The following is a 25,888-nucleotide window of genomic DNA, read 5'->3' as shown; positions in this document are numbered from 1 at the left end:
GTTTTGGGCAGTTTAGTGACAAAGTCCATAACAATGTCTTCCCATTTACTCATAGGCACAGACAATGGTTCTAAACTCCCGTACGGTTTCTGATGTTGTGTCTTGACTCTCGCACAAGTCACACACTCAGCCACATACTTTGCAACATCAAGCTTCATCGTCGGCCACCAGTAGTAGGGTTTCAGGTCCCTATACATTTTAGTGCCACCAGGATGAATCGAGTACATGGTCTTGTGAGCTTCTTCCATCAGAAGATCCCTAATTCCTCCTGACTTAGGTACCCAAATACGATCTTGGAATACCTTCAGTCCATGACTGTTTACACCGAACACCAACGTTTTGCCCAAACGTTCCTCCTTTCGGTCATTTTTCTCAGAAGCTTCCTCTTGAGCTTTCTTTATACTTTCCACAATGGTCGAGACAACTTTAATTCTCAACGCTCTTGTCCTTTTCCTTTCAAGATTGACCTTCCGACTGAGAGCATCAGCAACAACATTAGCTTTACCGGGGTGGTAAAGTATCTCACAGTCGTAGTCTTTAAGTAATTCTAGCCAGCGTCGTTGCCTCAGATTCAATTCCTTCTGATTAAAGAGATATTGGAGACTCTTATGATCAGTGAAAAGTTTGCACTTCGTGCCATAGAGGTAATGCCTCCATATCTTCAGAGCGAAAACTACCGCTGCCAACTCCAAATCATGAGTCGGGTAATTCTTTTCATGCTCCTTCAGCTGTCGAGACGCATATGCTATCACCTTTTCTCTTTGGGTCAAAACACAACCCAATCCAACCCCAGACGCATCGCCATAAACAGCGAAGCCTTCAACTCCATCGGGTAAAGAAAGTATCGGTGCCTCGCATAGCTTCTTCTTTAGCTTCTCGAACGCTTCTTTATGCTTATCACTCCAAGCATAAGTAGCTCCTTTGTGGGTCAAAGCTGTTAATGGCGTAGCGATCGAAGAAAAGTCTTGGATAAACCTTCGGTAATATCCGGCTAATTCTAAAAAGCTTCGAATCTCCGTGGGACTTTTCGGTTGTTCCCACTTCATCACAGCTTCGATCTTCGCTGGATCAACCATTATCCCTTCTTGGTTGACCACGTGACCCAAGAATTGGACTTCACGAATCTAAAAATCACATTTGGAGAACTTCCCATACACCTTCTCCTTCTTCAAGACTTCTAACACTTCTCGCAAGTGTCTGCCATGCTCCTCCTGGCTTTTCGAGTAAATCAGAATGTCGTCTATGAACACTATCATGGATTTATCAAGGAACAGATTACAAACCCTATTCATTAAATCCATAAATGCCGCAGGAGCATTGGTTAGTCCAAACGACATAACCAAGAACTCGTAGTGTCCATATCTAGTTCTGAATGCAGTCTTCTCGATATCTTGCTCTCTTACTTTTAGCTGATGATATCCTGACCTTAGATTGATCTTCGAGAAATAGCTCGAACCTTGCAATTGATCAAATAGGTCATCAATCCTTGGAAACGGATATCTATTCTTTATTGTTTCCTTGTTCAGCTCTCTGTAATCGATGCACATTCTCATACTTCCATCTTTCTTCTTCACAAATAACACCGGAGCTCCCCAGGGCGATGAACTAGGTCTAATGAAACCTTTGTCCAATAACCCCTGAAGTTGCATCATCAGCTCCTTCATCTCCGTCGGTGCTAATCGATAAGGTGCTTTTGCTATTGGCGTGGTTCCTGGTAACAAGTCTATTCTGAACTCTACTTGTCTATCAGGTGGTAATCTAGGAAGATCTTTGGGAAATACTTCCGGATAATCACATACCACTGGAATGCTCTGCATCACCTTCTTTTCCTTCTTAGCATCAATCACGAATGCTAAATATGATGTACATCCCTTGGTCAAACACTTTTTGGCTTTCATTAGAGAAATGATTCCAGAATTCACTCTGCGTTTGTCCCCATACACCATAAACGAATCTTTACCAGGCGGGTTTACTTTAACTATCTTCTTCTTGCATAAAATTTCGGTATCATTGGCGCTAAGCCAATCCATTCCCAACACGATGTCGAAACCATTAAGCTCGATAGACAATAATTCCTCGTGAAACTTATTCCCATTAAGTCGATTAAGATGTCTTTCATACAATGACTAACAGGTACAAACTTGCCACTAGCAACTTCGACTAATAAAGCATTATCTAGTCTATCAACAGGCAAAGCTAGCTTTCTACCAAACTCATGCGAAATAAAGGAGTAGTTGGCTCTAGAATCAAACAAAATTTGAGCAGGTAATTCATTTACGAGAAAGGTACCTGAAGCGACATCAGCTTCATCTTTCACAGCCTCAAGTGTCATCTGGAAGGCTCTCGCCTTCGGCTTTGGTGGAATGTTGGGCCTAGCTGCCTCCTTCTTCTTCGGACAGTCTTTCAAAATATGCCCCTCTTCATTGCAACCAAAACACATCCTTTTGTTGTTCGGACATTCATTGGCAAAATGTCCAACCTTCCCACACTTGTAGCAGGTCACATCCTCGCTACATTTCCCAAAGTGCTTTTTCTTACACTTATCACACCACTTTGCTTCGCCTCCTTTTCCTCCAAACTTTTTCGAATCAGATTTCGAAAATTTGCCCTTCTTACCGGAACCAGATGTTCCCTCAAACTTTCTTTTCTCACCAACCTCAACCTTGTCGGTAGTTCTTCCCTTTATCATGTTCTCAATAGACTTGGCAGCCCAGATAGCTGCCTCTAGAGTAAGTGCCTGACGTACTGGCACCTCGTACTCCCATGGGAGTCCCTTCGCATACCGGTCCACCTTTGTCAGCTCATCTGGAACGATGCGCAAAGCAAACTCCATCTTATCGGTGAAGTTATTGGTGTATTCATCAACTGACATGCTGCCTTTTGTCAATGTCAGGAACTTGTTCTCCAACTCCAACAAATTTTGAGCCGAACAGAACTTGCGCTTGAACTGCACCAAGAACTCTGCCCATGACAATTGCAGTGGCTCATTAGGGCTCAACGTCTTCCCTAGAGTGTTCCACCAACGAACGGCTCCACCTCGGAATTGACGCACGGCATAGATAGTCTGCAACTTACCTCTGCAGCCACAAGTCATAACGGCTAACTCCATTTCGGAGATCCAATCCATAACCCCAATCGGATCCTCCTTTCCATTGAAGGTCGGTGGTTTGGAAGTTAGAAAGTCCTTGTACTTGCATCCCATTCCATCATTCCTTCCATCATGGTTATCTTGCCTAACTATCGGTGGGTTGGCTTGACTAATAGACCCACTAAAGTTTCCACCTTCCGAGTGCCCTTCATTTAATTCAGGCTCCTCCACACGAATTGACAGTTCTTCACGATTCTGTTGAAGCAACCGTCTAGTTTCATCCATCTGACGATCCAACATCATCTGAATCATCATTTGCACACCAACCATGGTTATTAGCTCAGGTGCTGCTGCTACGACAGGTACTTGCTCAATCACTAGTGTTTGATTCCTCTTTTCATCAGCATTTCCAACTCCACTTCTGGTTCTCACCATTTTGATCTACACACCGAATAAGGTGAAATTAGATCCTCAATCATGATAGATATTCAAATCTTCCTTACCACTCCGAAACGTTTACATGCTAGTTCTAATATCGTAGACGTACGCTTAGAATCCTACACACATAAGGTTTCTAGATCCAGTCGGCAACAGACCATAGATCCGAACAAATAATATCATATATGGCAACATATAACATTTAGCACATAAAAGCATTTTAGGCAACTTTCCTAAAATAAACCAGTGCTCGTGTCTAAAACATAACAGACACACATCTCAAAACTTCACTTAGCATTCTAAGTTTAAGTCTAGAAATCCTACAAATTCCTAGTTCGCTTAAACTAATGCTCTGATACCAACTGTGACATCCCCAAATTCTCGGCCAGGAAAGACCGTTTTTCATTTATGCTTTTAAAATAATTTCAGAGTAAATCCTTTTGATTTGAAAGAGTTGCGGAATTTGTTCCCAAAAACAAAACATGATAAAACAATGTTTACCAAAGCATTTCATAAAAGAAATATATTTTTCATTATATAATCAAAACTCGGGGTGTCATGTTCCGATACAGACCAATAAGCATAAACGATAACATTACAAGTAATTCAACAAATATATACATATACAGACTTGTAAACAAAACAACTGATGGTTCATCCATCTTATGCCCTCGCGCCACTTCCTGTAATACAAATAAAACTGAGTGGGTCAGGCTTGGGAGCCTGGTGAGCATATAGGGTTTTCAACCCACAATAAATAATCATATTTAATTTTCACCAACCAACAATAACCCAATTACCCATTCCCGTTATTCTCACTTTATGTCCCTAAGACAACTAACATAAGGGACCTAGTCTAAGAATATTTCATCGGGGCGACAACACATGCTTCGGGGGTACCTCAGCAATATAAGTCAAATAAGGCAACCATGAGGGGGATGGAGTACAGCGAATGAACACCCAAGTTCATTAACACCTACAGGTGGCGAACCTGCTAATGTTTCCACAAGACTGTCTAGAATAGCCGGTGGTCGTCATCTAAACTCCGCTAGATGACTAAATCAAACAACAACGAGGCCTCTCATCTGTTTACTACACACCAACTATCTACCCATGTTCTACCCAACATATTAGTAGATAAAAATATACATTTTTATACATAGATAAAAACCTGTATAGCATGCTTTGATCAACACATATTTTCACATAACAGATGAGGCACACACACACACATAACACATATTTCATAGAGAATAACTCAGATCTATGAGATAGAAGAGAGTGAATATACATTCACACATATAACAACAAAATATATACACATAGCACGTATTTTATATAAAATACTTTATAATAATGTGTTGCAAGAAGGTAACTACACACTCACACCTATAAACGACAATATATTTAATACACTCGAACCAAACTTGTATTATTATCGTGTTTATGAAAGGTAGTATACACTCACTTGATCAGAAGATGATCGGACAGCACTACGACTTGCAGAAGTAGTAATCCTCAGCAGATCTGGAAGATCTCTTCAAAAATCGAACTTCTCGCGGGCAGAGCTTCGGCTCGGGAATCGCACTTCTCGGGATCTTCAGGATCTCGGGACTTGCCTCGGGGCTTGAGTATGATACCGGGGCTTCGGGATATTTCTGGCATGCAAAACGGGAGAGAGAAGAGAGAAAATGAACAAAACTCTCGGCTGCCCTTGCAAGCCTTTTATAGAGGTTGGAGCCTCGGAGTACGCGGGGCGTACTGCAGTACGCAACGCGTACTGCTTCCGAAATCGTCACTGCATGCGTCATCCGAAATGTCGACACTCTTCAGAGTACGCGGGGCGTACGTCGGATCGGACCGGTGACTCGTCTTCAGATAATGCTTCCGAATTTCCATTTAAATTTAATTACAAAATATTTAATAAAATTCAGAAATTCATATCTTCTTCATACGAACTCCGTTTTCGACGTTCTTTATATCCACGCATAGGTGAGACTACGCTCTACGACTTTTGTTTAGACTCCATCGGCTAATTTCGACTTTATTTTTATTATTTATTTTTAATAGGCCGCGACAGAAAAACTTCGTTATAAATTCATAACTTCTTCGTTGGACGTCCGTTCTCGCCTAACTTTTTATCGCTTCGATACTAATAATGAGATCTTCAATTCTCGTTTAGATTGCTTCGACTCAAAACCGCTCGATCTCAAATCGAGTATTTCGGGCTGCACACCGCTAAGCCGAAACTTCGATAAATCATAACTTCCTCATACGAAGTCAGATTTGGGCGTTCTATATATATTCGGAAACCTCGTTTCCACTACCACAACATTATTCAAAGATATTAAGTTTATTTTACACTTAAATTTTGACGCTTATTTTTATTCTTAATTAATCAAACCACATAATTAAGCAATTAAGCACCAAAACACATAATACTCAAATAATACAATCTTATTATTTCAAAACGGGTTACAAAGGTTAACCTAGACTATTACATTGCTAAAAATGGCAAGCCTGGAAACACAGGCATTACACCTCGTATCCATCACATATGCTACGAATCCCTTACAGCCCTACTGTAGACTCTGCCTCACTCTAGCGGCTGAACAAAATGCCGACCTGTTGGATTAATGTCTAAGTGCATAACTATAATTGGTAAGACTTGACCCGACCCGGCATGGTCCATTTGGGTTGCATGGCATCATGCATTTGGATAGACTATAATGAGAAAAATAACACTTAAGGTTTGTTAATATATTATAAGTTCTAATATATTAATAAGGTTATTTAATTAGTTTTGATCAAGAATTAATTTGGAATTAATTAAGTGATCAAAAGGAGACTAATTAAATATATGGGTTGATTGTGTAAATCATTCATTCTTATATATGTGGGATTATGATCCAAGATTCCTTATGTTGGACTAAGTCCATGGGGTGACCCATTGATACTCCATGGAGGTTAAAATCCATGGAGCATAAGGAATGGGTAAATTCATGAGTTACATGGTGTAACCCTAATAGCCACCATATAAAAGAATCCCATGGCTCAAAAAATCGGGCACTATGTGTGAGTGTGAGGGCTAGACGATTTCAAGGAGTGTTCAAGTTTCTCTCAAGTTATTCCAAGTGTATTTGGTGTTGTGTGAACATTTTGAGGTGTCACACTTGGGGCACTAGGCACTCAAGCTTCATGAAGACTTTCTACATCAAAGAGGTATGTATTTTATCTTGTTATATTCATTGTTCTGTATGCTAGATTAGGATAATACCTTGGAAGTTCATATTTGCATGTATAATAGAGAAAACATAGATCCAAGGTAGTTAGGGTTGCATGTACACTTAGGAGTGTTAGAATGCTCAAAACCCAACAGTGGTATCAGAGCCACGGGTTGTTTCTGTTATATTGATGCAAATATTTTATTTTTAAAGTTGAAAAAAAGGAAAAAAAAAACATGAAGTTTGTCAAATTTTAAGATAATTACTTGTTCTTGTGAAAAACTAATTATTTGTAAAATTTGAATAATTTGATTTATGAGTTGAATTAGGTCAAATTTAGTAAAAGATAAAATGATATGATTATTTATTAGTTTTAAAAGTTTGATCTAAAGAGTTTTATTTTTTAAAACCTCCATAAGTTATGGATATGAAAAGGTTTTAAAAAAAATTTGATTCAAAGTTTTTATGGAGTTACAAAATTTGGTGTTAATGTTTTAAAGAATTCCATAACTTAAGAATAAGTTATGGATCACCAAAAGTTTTTTGTGTTACCTTGTTTTATGAGTGAATTTAGATTAATGAATAAAATTATGTGATAGTTGGTTTTAATCCAAATTAATCTAAAAGAAGTTCATAAAATGTGTTTATGTAACTTAAAATTCACATTTATGAATCTTAAAACTCATAAAAGTTGGCAAAGGTTACAAAATGAAGAGTCTAGTTCTAATTAAATGGTTTTAAGACTCCATAACTTCTCCTCAAGTTATGGAGGACCAAGAGTCTCTTCATTATATAATAAATAAATAAAAAATGTAACCTTAATTAATTCCATAAGTTATAAAATAAAGAAAGGTTAATTCTTTATTAGTTTAAAGTCTTCCATAACTTGTCCTCAAGTTAAGGAACTTGAAGAGTTTTTGGATTAAAACTACTTTAAACACATAAATTATGGAATTAATTAGTTTTGAATAGTTTCAAAACTTTCCCTCAAGTTTTGGAATTTGAAATTTTTTCACTTATGAATACTTTAATTTCAAGTTGGCCCTTAGAATCTTAAAAGTTAAAATTCAACCCTTATACTTTATAATATTATAAGTTGATAATATATATATATATATATATATATATATATATATATATATATATATATATATATATATATATATATATACGTATAAGAGTAAAGTCAGTCTTACCGTTAGTAGGCCTCATTCACGAAGTCGGTCTATAAGGGGGTATGAGGTTACTGCCTATAAAATGGCAGTTTAATGGGTGTCCACTCTCACCCACCGCTTCCTTGACTGGTGGAGGGTTGTTAGCCGAACGGGTTTGACAGGACTATAATTCTCCCTTCATTAAAAGTATTAATGATAAATACTAAGTAACTAAACTCTTAATAAATACCCAATCTTAGTTACTTAGGAAAATGGCTAATCCATGAAATTACACTTTGCACTTTGTTTAAGTCGGTTAGTGGAGCGTGTGTGGTTAACCGACACTCTAACTCGTATTTAACAAGTTAGGCAAAGGGTAACTTAATGTTTATCATAGTATTGATGGAGCATGTGTGGTTAACCGGCACATCGATTGAGGGGTAAACACTTAAGGGTACCATGTAATTTGCATGGTTACTTCACACCTTGTTTTGTGATCCTCGGCATCCCAGTCACAAAACCTGAAGGGCACACTCATGATTGAAACATGCCATTGAAAATTTCAATGAATCTCAAAGATCTAGGAGTTTCAAAAACCAATTAAAACCTAATAATACATTTCGTTTATCTTGGTGGAAATTGGTGAATCGTCATTCACCTACCTTCGAATATTTTATAGCTTGGATTACGACATCCCTCTTCTAAGTTATAAAATAGTTTGTTGGGTCCTGGCCTTAATATTTCATATTGGGTGTCATATTAAGGACTTTAAATTAACTATCTTGAATATCTCCCAAAAAGATGTCTGGTTTAGACATCTATGATCTTCCCGAATCTCTTGAAACAAGCTTTCCTAAATGAAGATGATGCCCCATGGAAATCATACTTCTTACACCTCCTCCAATTATTCTCCTTAACCCACAAGTTCTTGAAAAGTCTAAGGTCACTCAAGCCCTATTGGCAAGGCAAGGTCTAGGTGTGATCACATCTTGGAGATGTAGTCACATATTGACAAGCCGGGAGAGTTGGGTGTCAAAGTCTTGAGAAAGTTGGTGGTTCAATCACTTTCTAAGTCACACAGTGAGCTCCTCTGGGACTCCTATGAAACAGACTATGACAAGACTCTTAATGATCTTATCTATTTGCTAAGATCAACTTCCTAAAACTTTATGGACATTGACAATGATGACATTGGATATCTATGACAACTCGATATTTCGAGACAATATGATGGAACACAAGTCAAATTTATATCAAAATTTTATTTTCCTAAACTCTTATTGGGTTAAACAAAGTAGTGGGAATCGTATCAAGGTTTTCGTACATATAAAGAACCCTAAAATCCGAGTTATAACGAAGAAGTTATGACCAACCGAAGATTCTCGGCAAAACCGGCAACACTAATAGATGTAAGTTTTAGATATCTAAATGAAAGTTTTAGATATCATTAAACTGTAAACGTACATCAAAAGAACATCCAAATCTGACTTTGTATGAGGAAGTTATGATTTTTCTAAGTTACGGATATAGCAGTAGACAGCTAAAAACTCAAAATAGAGATCGAGAGACTTTTAGTCGACACAAACTAAATGAGAATCGAAGGTCTCAACAATAGAAGCGCAACGGTAAAAATTCTGACGGAAACGGATGTCGGATGAAAAAGTTATGGAACTTTAACGGACTTTTCCTATCCCGACGTATTAAAAATAAAGTCAAAAATTGCCGACGGAGTCTAAACGAAAGTTGTAGATCGTGGTCTCACCTTCGTGTGGATATAAAGAACATCGAAAACGGAGTTCGTATGACGAAGATATGAATTTTAGAAGTTTGCTAAATAATAAATATGTAAATTTAAAATGAATTCCGGTATTATCCGAAGGGGGAGTCACCGGCCTGATCCGAGTTACGCTCAGCGTACCCTCGTATGCCCAGCGTAACCGGGTGCTAGGCCTTGGTACGGCCACGTCGCCCCTACTCCTGTATGCCCTCCCATCCGAAGTACGTAAGTGATGACGTCTCGTACGCCCCGCGTACCGAGGTCATCCAGTCCCTATATAAAGGGTGCGAGGGTGCCGGCCGTATTTGCTAATTTCCTTCCTTTCTCGTGCCGAAGCTCTGCGTTTCAACCCTCGGAGTCATCCCAAGGGACCAGTTTTCATATCCAAGTTTGGAAGGAAGTTTTACGCTCCCGAGATTCCCGAGAATCACGAGAAATACGCTTTATCGAGTAGAAGTTCTGCTCGGTTTTCGCCTCGCTTTCTTCAATCTATCAGGTGAGTTCATACCCCCTACAACCACACTTTAAATGCTTTTTAAACACTTTTAAGGAGGGGGGGGGGGGAATACAAGTAAACACACGACTAAAATCGTGTGAAACATCGATCTTTTGGTATACTTTTCATACTGTTGTTTTAACTATCTTATGAAGTCATCATCATGCAAAACACCTCACAACACAGCTTTACCCTCTTGGGATACAATATGTTTTTATAAATACAAATAATGTTTTATTTATACGTTTACATACAAATACATCATATCAAGGGTAACATTCTTTAATAAATCATTTTATGCATTCAAAGAACTTATGATTTATGCTTTGTCAAACATTGTGAAAAAGGATAAACTTTGCATACAAAACTACTACTTTAATACAGACTTATTTGAGAATCCGTGAGACGTGTATATCTTCAAATATTACCTTTTTGCTAAAAGGTACCGCTACAAGTCCTGTCTATAACCAGAGTCTCCCGTTCGGAGAGCGTGTCAAATGTGTATAGATCTATACGGGAAGTCATGATCCCGCGCTCTGACTGTTAGCTACAGTCCGTCCTTTGGGGTGACAGTTTGTCATAATGCTACGACGCCTGAAGAACGTCGCTACAGGCATATTATGTTCAGTATGGTTATAAAACTCATCAGATATACAATTATTATGGTATTAGGCTTTTATGAACGAGTAGCTATTAAAACTATTCTTCATCTAAAAAGTGCGATCTTCGTATAGCTTTATTATATAAAACTATGCCACACCTTTTAAGCACGTCGGTTGCTTGCGATTTTCGGTCTTAGAGACTGCCAGTTATGTTAGGAAAATAAGGGTTTTTCCTGCATCTAAAACAAACAACTAATAGGAAAATAAGGGATTTTCCTGGTGCAATTATTTACGACTTGTAACACGAACATTCATATGCATTTCATACTTTTATAAGAAAATAAGGGTTTTTCTTGGAAAAGACAACAAATCATATCTCAACTATTAGGGAAAATATGGGATTTTCTAGATCTAATACATTCATTTCAACACAACGAATCATAACTCTTTTCATTTGAAAATACCGCGTTATCTGGAAAACATACACAAACTTTCGAATGGCGTGCATTTTCTCAAAACACTACTTATGAACTCACCAACTTAATTGTTGACACTTTCTCTTTGAAATAACTTATATTCTCAGGGAACCGCTAAGCAGGTTTGGAAATCAACTTTTGGGGATTAAACGTGCTGATGTTAATTACTTGTTTTGAAAGATGTTTATGTATTTATCTTTTGAACATGTAACGAATACAATTATGTAAATATTTTGGAAACCTTAATATATATGGTGGTGTGTACTTTCCTTTCTATGAACTATTATGATATTGAATATGACGTCCTCCGCCCCCGAACGTTTCCGTCGTTCTGGTTTGGGGGGTGTGACAGATTGGTATCAAAGCATCGTTTATAGTGAATTAAGTATATCAAAACCATTTTGGTATACAACTATAAACACAACTGGGCAAAAACACTCTGAGTAAGAGTCATACTTTTAAAATTAAATTTATTTAATTTTTGAAAAGTGGGCATGCATGCATTTCATATTAATAACAGGGTCAGTATCATAATTAAAACAATATAGAAGTATTAAAAATAAGTTGTGCAGTGCAGGTATGCCTTGGGACATGTAATCGGAACTGGGAAGAATATAGCCTGATCAACTATATTTGTCCAAGAGCCGACTAACGTATTCCAAGGAGTGTCTACAATGGACAACAAATTTAAAACTTACCAAAAGCATATCGTTAAAGAATACTGAGGGAGTATTCGAGTGCCTTCAATCAGAAAATAACATAAGAGCAAGGTAATTTGCATCGGTAAGAAATGAGCAGACTTGGTTAGTCTATCGACGATCACCCAAATAGTATCTTGGCCACCCTGAGTTTTGGGCAGTTTCGTTATGAAGTCCATGGAAATCTGTTCCCATTTCCACTCAGGTATTTCAGGTTGATGGAGTAGACCTGAGGGTTTTTGGTGTTCTATTTTTATCTTTGTGCAAGTCAAACACTTGCTCACATAGGTAGCAATCTCTACTTTCATGTTTGGCCACCAGTAGAGTTGCTTGAGATCTAGATACATCTTATCTGACCCTGGGTGCACGGAGTATGGAGTCTTGTGTGCTTCGTTCATAACTACCTCTCTGAACCCACCAAACTTGGGTGTCCAGATTCGGTCCATGAAGTAGCGTAGTCCGTCACTCTTGATTTCTAGGTTCTTGTCCATCCCACTAAGGGTCTCACTTGTCACGTTTTCGGGTTTCAAGGCCTCTATTTGAGCCTCCTTAACTTGTGCTGACAGGTGCGAATGGATCGACATGGTTAATGACTTCACTCTTCGACCAAAGTACTCCTTACGACTAAGGGCATCGGCGACGACGTTTTCCTTTCCGGGATGATAGAAAATCTCACATTCATAGTCGTTGAGCAATTCAACCCAACGTCGATGTCTCATGTTTAACTCCTTCTGGTCGAAGATGTGTTGAAGGCTCTTGTGGTCTGTAAAGATGGTGCACTTGGTCCCGTATAGGTAGTGCCTCCAGATTTTTAGAGCGAAGACCATTGCTCCAAGTTCTAGGTCATGAGTGGTGTATTTGACTTCATGCGTTTTCAGTTTTCGCGAGGCATATGCAATAACCTTTCCTCTCTGCATTAGTACACACCCCAGCCTTTGCTTTGAAGCATCGCAATACACCACAAAATGTTCGGTCCCCTCTGGAAGAGAAAGAATGGGCGCACTACAAAGGGCATGTTTCAAAGTTTGAAATGCAGGATCTTGTTTTTCTCCCCAGTTGTAGGTCACCCCTTTCTGAGTTAAGGCGGTAAGAGGCTTTGCGATGCTGGAGAAGTTCTGAATGAACCTTTGATAATAACCAGCAAGACCTAGAAACTGGCGAATCTCTGTTGGTGTAGTTGGTGCAGACCAATTTTTGATAGCGTTCTGCAGGAGTTGCCACTTGTTGCTGTGGCATGGCAAGTCTTTGGGATCTCTTGCGCTCCTTTGACAATATCTTCTCTTCCTTTCGGTCGTATGGCTTCGCAAGTCTATGACTGTTGCCATTTGTTGGTTTCCCGGTTTGTTACTACCATCTGAACTCTCGACTCCTTTGTCGGTACTTCTCATTGTAAGACGCTTGTTAGTAAGATAGTGAATTATACATATGTGTTTTAGTGCTTTTTAGTCTATCTCTATTATTACCACTATGAAAGTTTTGTTGAATGATTGGGGTGTTTGTTCGAGTAGATTTTTAAACTTGTGACTCACGGAACTCCTCTGCGTCCCTACTTATCAAATGGAATGTATGCAAATAAGTTATCGAGGAGAAATGCACCCAGAATAACCTTGGGGTCTGCAATAGCCTCCTCTTGGCCCATTGTGAATACTCGACCTCCTCCACCAGCATTCATGATGTTTGACTCCGGGCAGTCCCTTCGGAAGTGTCCCGTTACTCCGCACTCATAACAAGCACGGTCTACTCCCACATTTGTGGCTAGAGCAGTTGGTTGGGCTAGTTCTCTGCATTATTGGACGGTGTGTCCCTTTCTATTGCACCTAATGCAATGCATTTCACTGCAGGGTCTGTGATGATGAAAGTTGCATCGGTTGCACTTAGGCTGGTTGCCGTTGTACGACCTTGTGGGTGTAGGTGTATGGTTTGTTGATTGCATTTTGGCGTTTCTTTGAGTTGGTTTACCTCCCTTCTCGCTCCAGGGTTTTCGTTTCATGTTCTTGTGTTCGCACCTTGCGATATTCTTATAGGTAGCTACAGGTAGGTAGCTTCGATTGTTTCTTTGATTAGGATTTTTGATATCGGTTCCTTCCCTGCTTGAGTTGACCGAGTTATTGTATGCTATAATGGCTGCCACTATGGCTATAACTGTAGCTTGCAAAGTGGCGGTGCCAATTGTAGGAATGGGGTTGTGTTGGTAAGTTGATTATTTCCGGCCCTTGCTGCGCCGCTAAAGTTTTCTTGAGACAGTGCAGCTGTTACTGCCGCAGTGATAGCAGATTGCACTATGTTGGGGTCATATTGGGGAGGTGGTGGTGGGGTTGCGTTTCTACGTGCTGATCTACGAGGAGACATTGTTCTGATAAGGAAATAACAAGAAAAACTATAAGTTTTAATGATTCGAAAGTCGCGCATTAGTGATTTGTTAGAAGTTTACTTTACCCTTAAATAGGGTTCTGAGTTCGACTCATAAGGAGAGTAAATAAACTCATGAATTTGAGGGGTATGCAAAGGGTTTAATAAAGGAAATACATCATATATATTATAAAACATGGTGCATTACATTTTGTAGTTAGGAAAATTTGACCTATATAAAGGTCTCCGATTACAAGGTTAAGAAAAGTAAGGACTTTATCCGAGGTCTTATGCTATGACAAAATTTTGGAAGTCAGACAGGTATTATTTGTTACGTGAGCTGGCTACATGGGCCTTAGATTCCGCCAACTAACGCTCCATCTCGAGCATACGTAGTTCATGTCTTGCTTGGCGTGCCCGAAGTTCTATCACTTCGGTTTGAGTTGCCGTTAGCTCTCTCTGCAACGCTTCATTTCGATTTACGATTCTCCCGTGAGCTAATCCTAACTGTCGGATGCAAACTGTGTTGACTCTAGTGTTCGCATCATTCTCCTCAGTTCGATGGATGGTCGTCCGTCCTTGTTCGCCAATGCGAGAAATCCGACGAACCAATATAGGAAGGGCTCTGTCTGCTGAGCCTCCCTCGCTTAGATTGTAGAAGCTTCGGTCTCCGTTGAATGGAAGGGGTTGATCTTGTTCGCGGCTCCACCTATTCAGGTTAGTTGCCCAAAGGGGCATCGAGCCATGAAATTTCGGTCGAGGATTAGGATTTTGAATTGGAGCCGTTAAGGGTAGGTTATTGTCCTCGGGATCTGAGTCTGATTCTTCTTGCATTCCTTCATCAGGATCATTCTCTATCCTTTCTCCATTACCTTGGTTGGGGTAGTAGGGGTCACCGGGGTGATGGAATCCAGCCATTTGAGTCTATACGAGAATAGGGTTAAGAATTGACTATAAGCTAAAGCACATGGAATTTACTCTTAAGTTTAATGGTTGAAGGCACTCGTGTCCACTTAACACTGGCTAAACACCTCACTCCCGCCACCAAGGCTAGCACTAGCCAGTCATGCCACCAATGCGGGGAGATAGGGCACCTCAAGAAGGATTGCGCTATAACAAAGAACTCTGGCGTAGACGGTAGGATTCTTAGGATCACAGTTGCAGGAGAACCCACTCCGAACCCACATTAATGTAATTTAGGCGTTTCGTTGTAACAGAATTATAAACCATCCAAAACTAGTGCAACCAGAGTCTTGTCTTTTGCGGGATCCCGTTGGTATAGGGATTCTCATGCTGCGTATACTTGCCTTTTGTAGTATACCTTATTCGCAGCAATAGTCTTGTAGTATCTAAAGTACTGAAACTCTGTTGATGGTTGCACGGTTGTGTTTTGTCTGTAAACGTCTTATGTTCAAATCTAATGTCTTTATGTTTCCTTATGATTCCGACATTATCATACGACTTGATTCAATTTGATTCTCACAAAAACAGCTTCATACGTACATCTCTTTCTTCGAAATCACCTTTCCAGCGAAGCCGTCACATCAGAACACCAATTACTCATGAATGGAGTACCTCATAGTTCTTTTCCTTTCCGAAGAAATCCCTGAAGTGCCACTCGTACAGTACGTCAAGTTCAAATCCAAAGATCTATACGGTTGATCTGTCACTGATGAATGTATACATAGGGGTGATATATAATCAAGGTTCTACAGGTTTAGAATTGACGATTCCACTTTAACTTCTTTTTCCTCGATGGGATGTGAGCTTAAAGAAGAATCAGTTATTCGACTACCTTTTCAATCTTAATTATATACGACTCGCATACACGAGATTATGATTGTTGAACCATGTATGAATTCTAATATGAACTTCAGGACGGAGATTGCCTAAGACTACGAGTGATCGTGCTGCCATACGAATAAACTTAGAAGCCCAACACATGCCCTTTATGTCGATTGGTACAAGAGAGACAGATAGAACAAAAATACCTATCTTTTTTTCCTTAATTCGGGAGTAATCATACTTTCTTTTAGATCTTCATGACATCTAATCCACTTCCAAGATTTTGACATCAAAATCAGTATGAATTGGTTGTGTTCTTATGCAAGAGGAAAGGTCACTGCCTATACCTCAAGACAACTTAAGACACAGGAAGTTAACTATACAACACATGATCTTGAGTCAGGAGCAGCGGAAATTACTTTGAAGATCTGGAGACACTACTTGTAGGGTACAAGATGTACTACTCTCACAGTCCACAAAAACATTCAATATACGTTCGACCAAGAAGAGTTATCATGCCAGTGAAGTCAAACGAAAGAAGCAAAGTCGTATCTTGATAGTGAAAGGTTCGCTGGAATGCCAAGCGAGGAACCGAGTTCAATTAAGAACATGAAAAGCAAATAAAACTTCTATCCGTAGCATGAACTCTAATTTCGGGACGAAATTCCCTCTAACGGGGGGATGATGTGACAACCAGATATTTCGAGACAATATGATGGAACACAAGTCAAATTTATATCAAAATTTTACTTTCCTAATATCTTATTTGTGTTAAATAAAGTAGTGGGAATCGTATGAAGGTTTTCGTAGATATAAAGAACCCTAAAATTCGAGTTATAACGAAGAAGTTATGACCAACCGAAAATTCTCGGCAAAACCGGCAACACTGATAGACGTAAAAACGCGAAGTTTCAATACAATAATGTTTAGCCTTAGGTATCTAAATGAGAGTTTTAGATATCATTAAACTGTAAACGTACATCAAAAGAACATCCAAATCTGACTTCGTATGAGGAAGTTATGATTTTTCTAAGTTACGGATATAGCAGTAGACAGCTAAAAACTCGAAATAGAGATTGAGAGACTTTTAGCCGACACAAACTAAATGAGAATCGAAGGTCTCAACAATAGAAGCGCAACGGTAAAAAGTCTGACGGAAACGGACGTCGGATGAAAAAGTTATGGAACTTTAACGGACTTTTCCTATCCCGACGTATTAAAAATATAATATTAAAAATAAGTTCAAAATTTGTCGACAGAGTCTAAACGAAAGTTGTAGATCGTAATCTCACCTTCGCGTGGATATAAAGAACATCGAAAACGGAGTTCGTATGACGAAGATATGAATTTTAGAAGTTTGCTAAATAATAAACATATAAATTTAAAATGAATTCCGGTATTATCCGAAGGGGGGGTCACCGGCCTGATCCGAGTTACGCCCAGCGTAACTGGGTGGTAGGCCTCGGTTCGGCCACGTCGCCCCTACTCCTCTATGCCCTCCCATCCGAAGTACATAAGCGATGACGTCTCGTACGCCCCGCGTACCGAGGTCTTTCAGCCCCTATATAAAGGGTGCGAGGGTGCCGGCCATATTTGCTATTTTCCTTCCTTTCTCGCGCCAAAGCTCTGCGTTTCAACCCTCGGAGTCATCCCAAGGGCCCGGTTTTCATATCCAAGTTTGGAAGGAAGTTTTACGCTGCCGAGATTCCCGAGAATCCCGAGAAATCCGCTTTCTCGAGTAGAAGTTCTGCTTGGTTTTCGCCTCGCTTTCTTCAATCTATCAGGTGAGTTCATACCCCTACAACCACACTTTAAATGCTTTTTAAATTCTTTTTAAACACTTTTAAGGGGGGGGGGGAATACAAGTAAACACACGACTAAAATCATGTGAAACATCGATCTTTTGCTATAGTTTTCATACTGTTGTTTTAACTATCTTATGAAGTCATCATCATGCAAAACACCTCACAACACAGCTTTACCCTCTTGGGATACAATATGTTTTATAAATAGAAATAATGTTTTATTTATACGTTTACATACAAATACATCATATCAAGGGTAACATTCTTTAATAAATCATTTTATGCATTCAAAGAACTTATGATTTATGCTTTGTCAAACATTGTGAAAAAGGATAAACTTTGCATACAAAACTACTACTTTAATACAGACTTAGTTGAGAATCCGTGAGACATGTATATCTTCAAATATTACCTTTTTGCTAAAAGGTACCACTATAAGTCCTGTCTATAACCAGAGTCTCCCGTTCGGAGAACGTGTCAAATGTGTATAGATCTATACGGGAAGTCATGATCCCGCGCCCTGACTGTTAGCTACAGTCCGTCCTTTGGGGTGACAGTTTGTCATAATGCTACGACGCCTGAAGAACGTCGCTACAGGCATATTATGTTCAGTATGGTTATAAAACTCATCGGATATACAATTATTATGGTATTAGGCTTTTATGAACGAGTAGCTATTAAAACTATTCTTCATCTAACAAGTGCGATCTTCATATAGCTTTATTATATAAAACTATGCCACACCTTTTAAGCACGTCGGTTGCTTGCGATTTTCGGTCTTAGAGACTGCCAGTTATGTTAGGAAAATAAGGGTTGTTCCTGCATCTAAAACAAACAACTAATAGGAAAATAAGGGATTTTCCTGGTGCAATTATTTACGACTTGTAACACAAACATTCATATGCATTTCATACTTTTATAAGAAAATAAGGGTTTTTCTTGGAAAACACAACAAATCATATCTCAACTATTAGGGAAAATATGGGATTTTCTAGATCTAATACATTCATTTCAACACAACGAATCATAACTCTTTTCATTTGAAAATAACGCGTTTTCTGGAAAACATACACAAACTTTCGAATGGCGTGCATTTTCTCAAAACACTACTTATGAACTCACCAACTTAATTGTTGACACTTTCTCTTTGAAATAATTTGTATTCTCAGGGAACCGCTAAGCAGGTTTGGAAATCAACTTCTGGGGATTAAACGTGCTGATGTTAATTACTTCTTTTAAAAGATGTTTATGTATTTATCTTTTGAACATGTAACGAATACAATTATGTAAATATTTTGGAAACCTTAATATATGTGGTGGTGTGTACTTTCCTTTCTATGAACTATTATGATACTGAATATGATGTCCTCCGCCCCCGAAAGTTTCTACCGTTCTGGTGTGGGGGTGTGACAATATCTAGTAAAGCTCTCTCTTCCCAATGGAAAGGGATCGGCCATAGTCAACTCGGTTGACCAAATGGTAAAGAGAAAAGCTAAGTCTGTGATAGTCCCGTGTGCCATTACCAAAGGGTCCATATGTTTATATTGCTAAAGGAAGGGGCATTGGTTGCGAAGTTGCCAATTTACCTAAGGGTGTTAAAGTCAATAAGTTTGACTCCACCTCAGGTAAAGTCCACGATCTAACTCTGCTAAATTTCTATTATGAGATTCTTGATACATGATGTGACTGGGTCACATGGTGATGTTTTAAGAATCAAAGAAAAGTAAAGAAACTGAAAGAAAGAATATGCTGAATCTGATCGCGTAGATGGATTTCTATCTCATAGTTTGAAGATGGGATTCTTGAGCTACTTCTTAGGAGTTATGATATTTTTGCTTAGGAATACACAACAACAAGTTTTCATATGCATTGTAAGGATATGTTTTTCCGCAATGTTTTTAAAAATAAAAGGAAAATTTCTGATTTTATTTATTTTAAAAATATCCTTACAATGGCATCTGTGAAAAATTTTGTTGCTTATAGGATTCCATTAATAGCAAGAGTGGAAATATGAAATTGATTCTTTCATTTGTGGTAATGTCTAAATTTACCAAATAAGGAAAGATTCTCATCACCCAAGTTTCAATTGGACCGGAACTTGGAATCATGCAAGTTGTATAGCATGATGAATGAGAACTTTCAAGTATTGGAAAATTAAGACTAATTACTTGTTCACATGGATGTGTGAGTCAAGTGAAGGACTAAGGGATCGAGTACACATTCTTGTGCACTGATTAAGTCCACCACAAAAGATTGATAAGACTATTTGTCATGATTTACTTAAGTTCAGTAAATATGGTTATACTTACAAGCTTAAGTGTAATTCTGAAACATTGGAAAAGGTTCCAATGTAAGGCAGATCGAATAAGAAGAATCAAATTATGCAGAAGGATAAAAGTTTCTCAAATCTGAAAAGATGGGAGAGTACTTTAGTATCAGTTTTTATGATCATCTTGATGATTTAGAGATCTTATCACAATTGATCCTCTAAGTGCGTTCTTATAGCTAAGAAGAGGAGCTATGAATTGTTGAAGTGGTTAAATCAAGAAGATGATTCATACTTCGTTCTAAAAATAATTCTTAGAGTCATACTCCAACATTGTAACTTGAGTGACATGTCTTAGAGAAGGTTTAAAACACTTGTCAAATGTAAGAGTAAAAGTTTTCTACTCTTGTACATTTGAAATCGGTAAGTCGTGATGTTTTAGATAAAACAAAGACCAACTAAGGCCAATTGTATGAAGTGTTTGTCTTGATTAGAATCCACACTATCTCTTGAATATTTGACAAGAGAGTCTTATATGTCAAGAGGACAGTGGGAGTCTTAAAGGTATTGAAAGTCTCAAGAACTAATCAAGAATAAAACCTAAAGTTCTTCACTAGCACACAACTTGAGGTGACATCTATACCCATTCCAATTAAAGTTGGCTTTGCATATAAGTTCTTAGAGTTCTCAATTGGTTGCACAACAACTTGGAAGCAATGGCAGGCCCTTGAGCTGCCAGGTGGCAAGAATTTAAGATTGAATCCAGTCCATATAAGTTTGGATTTATCATTATCCTTGTCTTGTGACTATGGTTTTGACAATTCACATGGATAAGAACACATACACCAGTAAATCTAAGTGTCATAAGGTTTCTCTCCGATTCATGAAAAATGATGGTGAGGAAACACTTTCACTAAGTAGATTTTAGCTAGATAGCAATTTTGATATTTGCATTCTCAAAGTCATTAGTGGAGTGTGTGTGGTTTACCGGCACACTAACATGGACTTGTGAGAAGTGGCAAAGGTCTAAACAATTGAGACTATGATTATGACATCCCTTTTCATAGCTCTTAAAATCATTTAGACACACAAGTGTCCTATCTAAGGCAAGGTGTATGATTTTGATAAAGTTTTATCAAAGCAATCTAGTATCAGAAATCTGAACTTTGGTAAGAAAGTCAGCTAATTTCTGAGTACATGTCAAAGCTAGTGGGAGCATAAGTGTTATGCTAATAATCATCATGTTAGTGGGAGCATGATAATTATGATAAAGGTTGCAAGTTAGCAATGTTAATTATAGAAAACAAAAGTTTCAATTGGGAAAGAGTTGTTTTGCTATAATTAAGGGAGAGGAAATTATACTTCATCTCAAATCTAAAAGCTTAGATTGAGTTTTTAATCGTACTCAGTCAAGGATATATATATATATATATATATATATATATATATATATATATATATATATATATATATATATATATATATATGAATTTCATGTTGGAATGGCTCAACATAAGGAAATTCTATATATGGGTCCATTATTTGCATTCTAAAATTCGATTATGATTTCGACATCCCTTTTCATAATCTGAATTATAAGAACTTGGCAAATTGAAATGGAAATGTTATAGCAAAAGACTGGTTTAGTCTTTATGTGAGACATCATGAATCGTGTCCCATATGCTTCAGATTTAGGATCGATTACATGTGTTATATTCATCCTAGCTTTCTAAAATTTTCCAAATGCCTGGGGCATTAAGAAGGGTAACGGTTTAGAACTGGATATGACTAAAAGGATTAAACAATTGTCGAGGACAATCTAAGGTTTACCAAAGATTAGTTGCTCAAGGACAATTGGATGTATAGTGATAATTCTGGAAGGACCATATTGACATAATCTGTAAGGAGACAACTCTTGTTCAGAAGTGATAGTCAAAACAAATCTGGAAATGTTTCAAAGTTAGAAATTATTCAATCTATGTAAGATTAGGAAACTTAATGCAAGAAGGATATTGCCAAGGAGTTAATCTCCTTTGGAATGCTCTGTAATGGTTGTTGTCAAGTCTTTGTGATTTTGTGCATAATCATTACAAGAGGATCAATGCATATAAGTTTAGAGTCTAACAGATTTCAGTAAATGGCATGAATTTGGAATTCTTGCATTTGCAGTAAGGATTTGGGAGTGTGAAAAGAGAATCATTGAAGTTATGTTCAATTGATCTAGTTCACAAAGTAAAGATAATAGACAAACATAGTATGCATACTTGGTGTATGGCATGACTAGTGTTTAGGAAACATAGTGTACATGCTTGGAGCATGGGACAACTATTGTTTTAAATTCAAGAATAAAGTTGATAGCTAAAACAGTATACAATGAATAATGTGTAATCATATGGTGATAAATAAAAGGTGCTTTATTTATGTTCATAGGTTTTGATACCATATTGGATTCAATTATTCTTGTGTTTCATTTTGCATGTTTTGACTTCCAGAATAAACTAGGTTATTATTCGGGAATGACTAAGTTATTCAAACCATCCATAGTCGGTCATATGTTGGAAGTAGATATGAATTAAGACTGTCATGGGTTGGCTTGTAGAGGTCTAAGGTGTTGGACAAAGGGCTACAACAATCATGAGTGCTCATAAGTTCTGAGTATTGGATTCAACCCGCGCTCATTGGAATCACTTCATGGATTTTATCACGAGTGATCATGAGACGATAATATCTTATATTCTTCAAACCTAGAGATATGAGTTGTTACTATGAGTTGATAGTACATTGATTGCACGAAAACGCATTGGTAACTCGATGTTATAAAACGTGCCTTTGTGTATGATTCAACAAGTAGTAGAACAAGTCATATGAGACGAAGTTATCCATTCCTTTTACCTTCGGGATAAAAGCGATATCTGTGGGCCCCTCGATGATTTTATGATGACAAATGGAAGTGCTCGGCCGGGCCAGGACTGATTTGATTTGTTCAATTTGTCAGTCGTCATAAATCGGAAATCGGGAAACAACAAATGGACAGAGAGAATGATTATAATCCATCTCTCGGTCCATACGATATCTAGAATGGAGGAATATATGATCCCTTATCTAATGGACAAGTCATTGACAAAGGTCAGAGATCATCGGCAAGGTCAGAGTTCGACAGAAGCTTTTGAGAGCTACGATTTCCAGTCGATTCTTGAAGTCATACACAATAATAGTTTTACACTAATCCAAGTGGGAGACTGTTGGATTAATGTCTAAGTCCATAACCATAATTGGTAAGACTTGACCCGACCCGACATGGTCCATTTGGGTTGCATGGCATCATTCATTTGGATAGACTATAATGAGACAAATAACACTTAAGGTTTGTTAATATATTATAAGTTATAATATATTAATAAGGTTATTTAATTAGTATTGATCAAGAATTAATTTGGAATTAATTATGTGATCAAAAGGAGACTAATTAAATATATGGGTTGATTGTGGAAATCACTCATTCTTATATATGTGGGCTTGTGATTCAAGATTCCTTATGTTGGACTAAGTCCATGGGGTGACCCATGGATACTCCATGGAGGTTAAAATCCATGGAGCATAAGCAATGGGTAAAGTAATGAGTTACATGGTGTAACCCTAATAGCCACTATATAAAAGAATCCCATGGCTCAAGAAATCGGGCACTATGTATAAGTGTCAGGGCTAGACGATTTCAAGGAGTGTTCAAGTTTCTCTCAAGTTATTCCAAGTGTATTTGGTGTTGTGTGAAACATTTGAGGTGTCACACTTGGGGCACTAGGCACTCAAGCTTCATTAAGACTTTCTACATCAAAGAGGTATGTATTCTATCTTGTTATATTCATTGTTTTGTATGCTAGATTAGGATAATACCTTGGAAGTTCATATTTGCATGTATAATAGAGAAAACATAGATGCAAGGTATTTAGGGTTGCATGTACACTTAGGAGTGTTAGAATGCTCAAAAACCAACACGAACCAGTATGCATACCCTCGCCGTACACCATAAGAACTCCCCCACTAGGGTCTCGTATCGTCACCAGCTGTCTCTCACAGTCGATAACCACTCCAAATTTGCTCAACCAGTCCATGCCCACGATGACACAGACATCTCCCATTGCAATAGGAACTAGATCAATCGGAAACTTAAAGCCGAAAATCTCGAGTACGCACCCTTGGATCACCTCGGTGGCATACACCGCTCTCTCGTCAGCTATGGAAACTCTCAGGGGTCGACTCAACGCCTCTCGACTAATACTGATGTGCTGACTAAAAGTTAAAGATACAAAAGACCGACTCTCCCCCGTGTCAAATAACACCAAGGCGGGTACAGAACTCACAAGAAAAGTACATACGCATATCATAATGTAAGCATAATATCTCAACATAAAAGTAAATACATGAAAGAATACATACCAGCCACGACATCGGGCGCTGCTCGGACCTCTTCCGCAGTTAACTGGAAGGCTCTCCCTCGTGCCTTCGGTGCCTCAGCCTTTACAGGCCGACTGTCTGTAGCTCTCACTGCAGCAGGGGCAGATCCCTGAGATACTCCCTGAGCTGTCCCTCACAACTGTGGACACTCTGCCTTCCGGTGTCCGGTCTGGTTGCAGTGAAAATATACTACAAACCTCTTGGGGCAATCCTTGGCCATATGCCCCTCCTTGCCATATTTGTAGCGAGACCCTGCCCTGCACACCCCATCATCGCTCTTGCCGCACTTGCCACAAGTGCAGCCCTTCTGACTCCCAGATCTTGAATCAGCGGGCTTGGCCCGCTTGGCTACCAGCTGAGACTGCGCTGGTAGCCGATCACTCCCTTGAGACTCAGCCTCCTCCCTATCCTGGGTCTCCAGCTCTATCTCCCTCTTCCGTGTATTTGCCTGAAGCTTAGCAAATGTCCGATATGTCGAGTTTGCTACGAACTCCCGTATATCCCTCCTCAAAATGCTCAGATAGCGGCTCATACATGCGTGCTCGGAGGACACGTGCTCTGGGCAAAACATCGAGCGCTCATGGAACTTCCTCATAATCACTGTGACTGAATCAGTACCCTGCTTGAGGGTCAGAAACTCCTAGGCCAAATGCTCCCTTTCCACTTGGGGAACGTACTCATCTCGGAACATAGCAGTGAACCTCTCCCAAGTCACTGCAGCAAGCTCAGCAGGCGAATAATGCGTCGTCACAAACTTCCACCAGTCCTTCGCTCCCGGCAAAGCTGGTTCAGCACGAACCGGACTCTCAAATGCTTAGGAGATGAGCAAGTAAAGAAACACCCCTCAATGTATGATATCCACCTCATCGCTGCAATCGGGTCTTGGGTCCCATCGAACTCCGATGGTTTCGTGTTGGTGAATTCTCGGAACAGCAACGCATCACCACCCTGTGGTCTAGTCGCAGCTACAGCTGTAGTGGTCGCAGCAACAGCAGCATTAGAAAGAGCAGCGTATCTCTCGTCGAATGTTTCTATCAGGGTGGTTTTGATAGACCCAAACATGTCTAGAATCTCATCGCGGATGGCAGCAGCCACCTCATCATGGATCATCTGGCGGAGCTCCTCGTCGCTCACACCCCCTCCACTGGTCCATGGTCTGTGGCGTGTCCCTACCATGATGCCTTTCTGAAATACAACAAAAGATATCAGTAACTTGCTCGGGTGTACACATACTCGATATCCCAATCCTACTTGATCTCTAGTACCCTAAGGATTCTT

This window comes from Lactuca sativa, chromosome 4, assembly GCF_002870075.4.
Source record: "Lactuca sativa cultivar Salinas chromosome 4, Lsat_Salinas_v11, whole genome shotgun sequence".
Taxonomy (NCBI): Eukaryota; Viridiplantae; Streptophyta; class Magnoliopsida; order Asterales; family Asteraceae; genus Lactuca; species Lactuca sativa.
The sequence above is the reverse complement of the archived record's forward strand: the minus strand, read 5'-3'. Positions refer to the sequence as shown.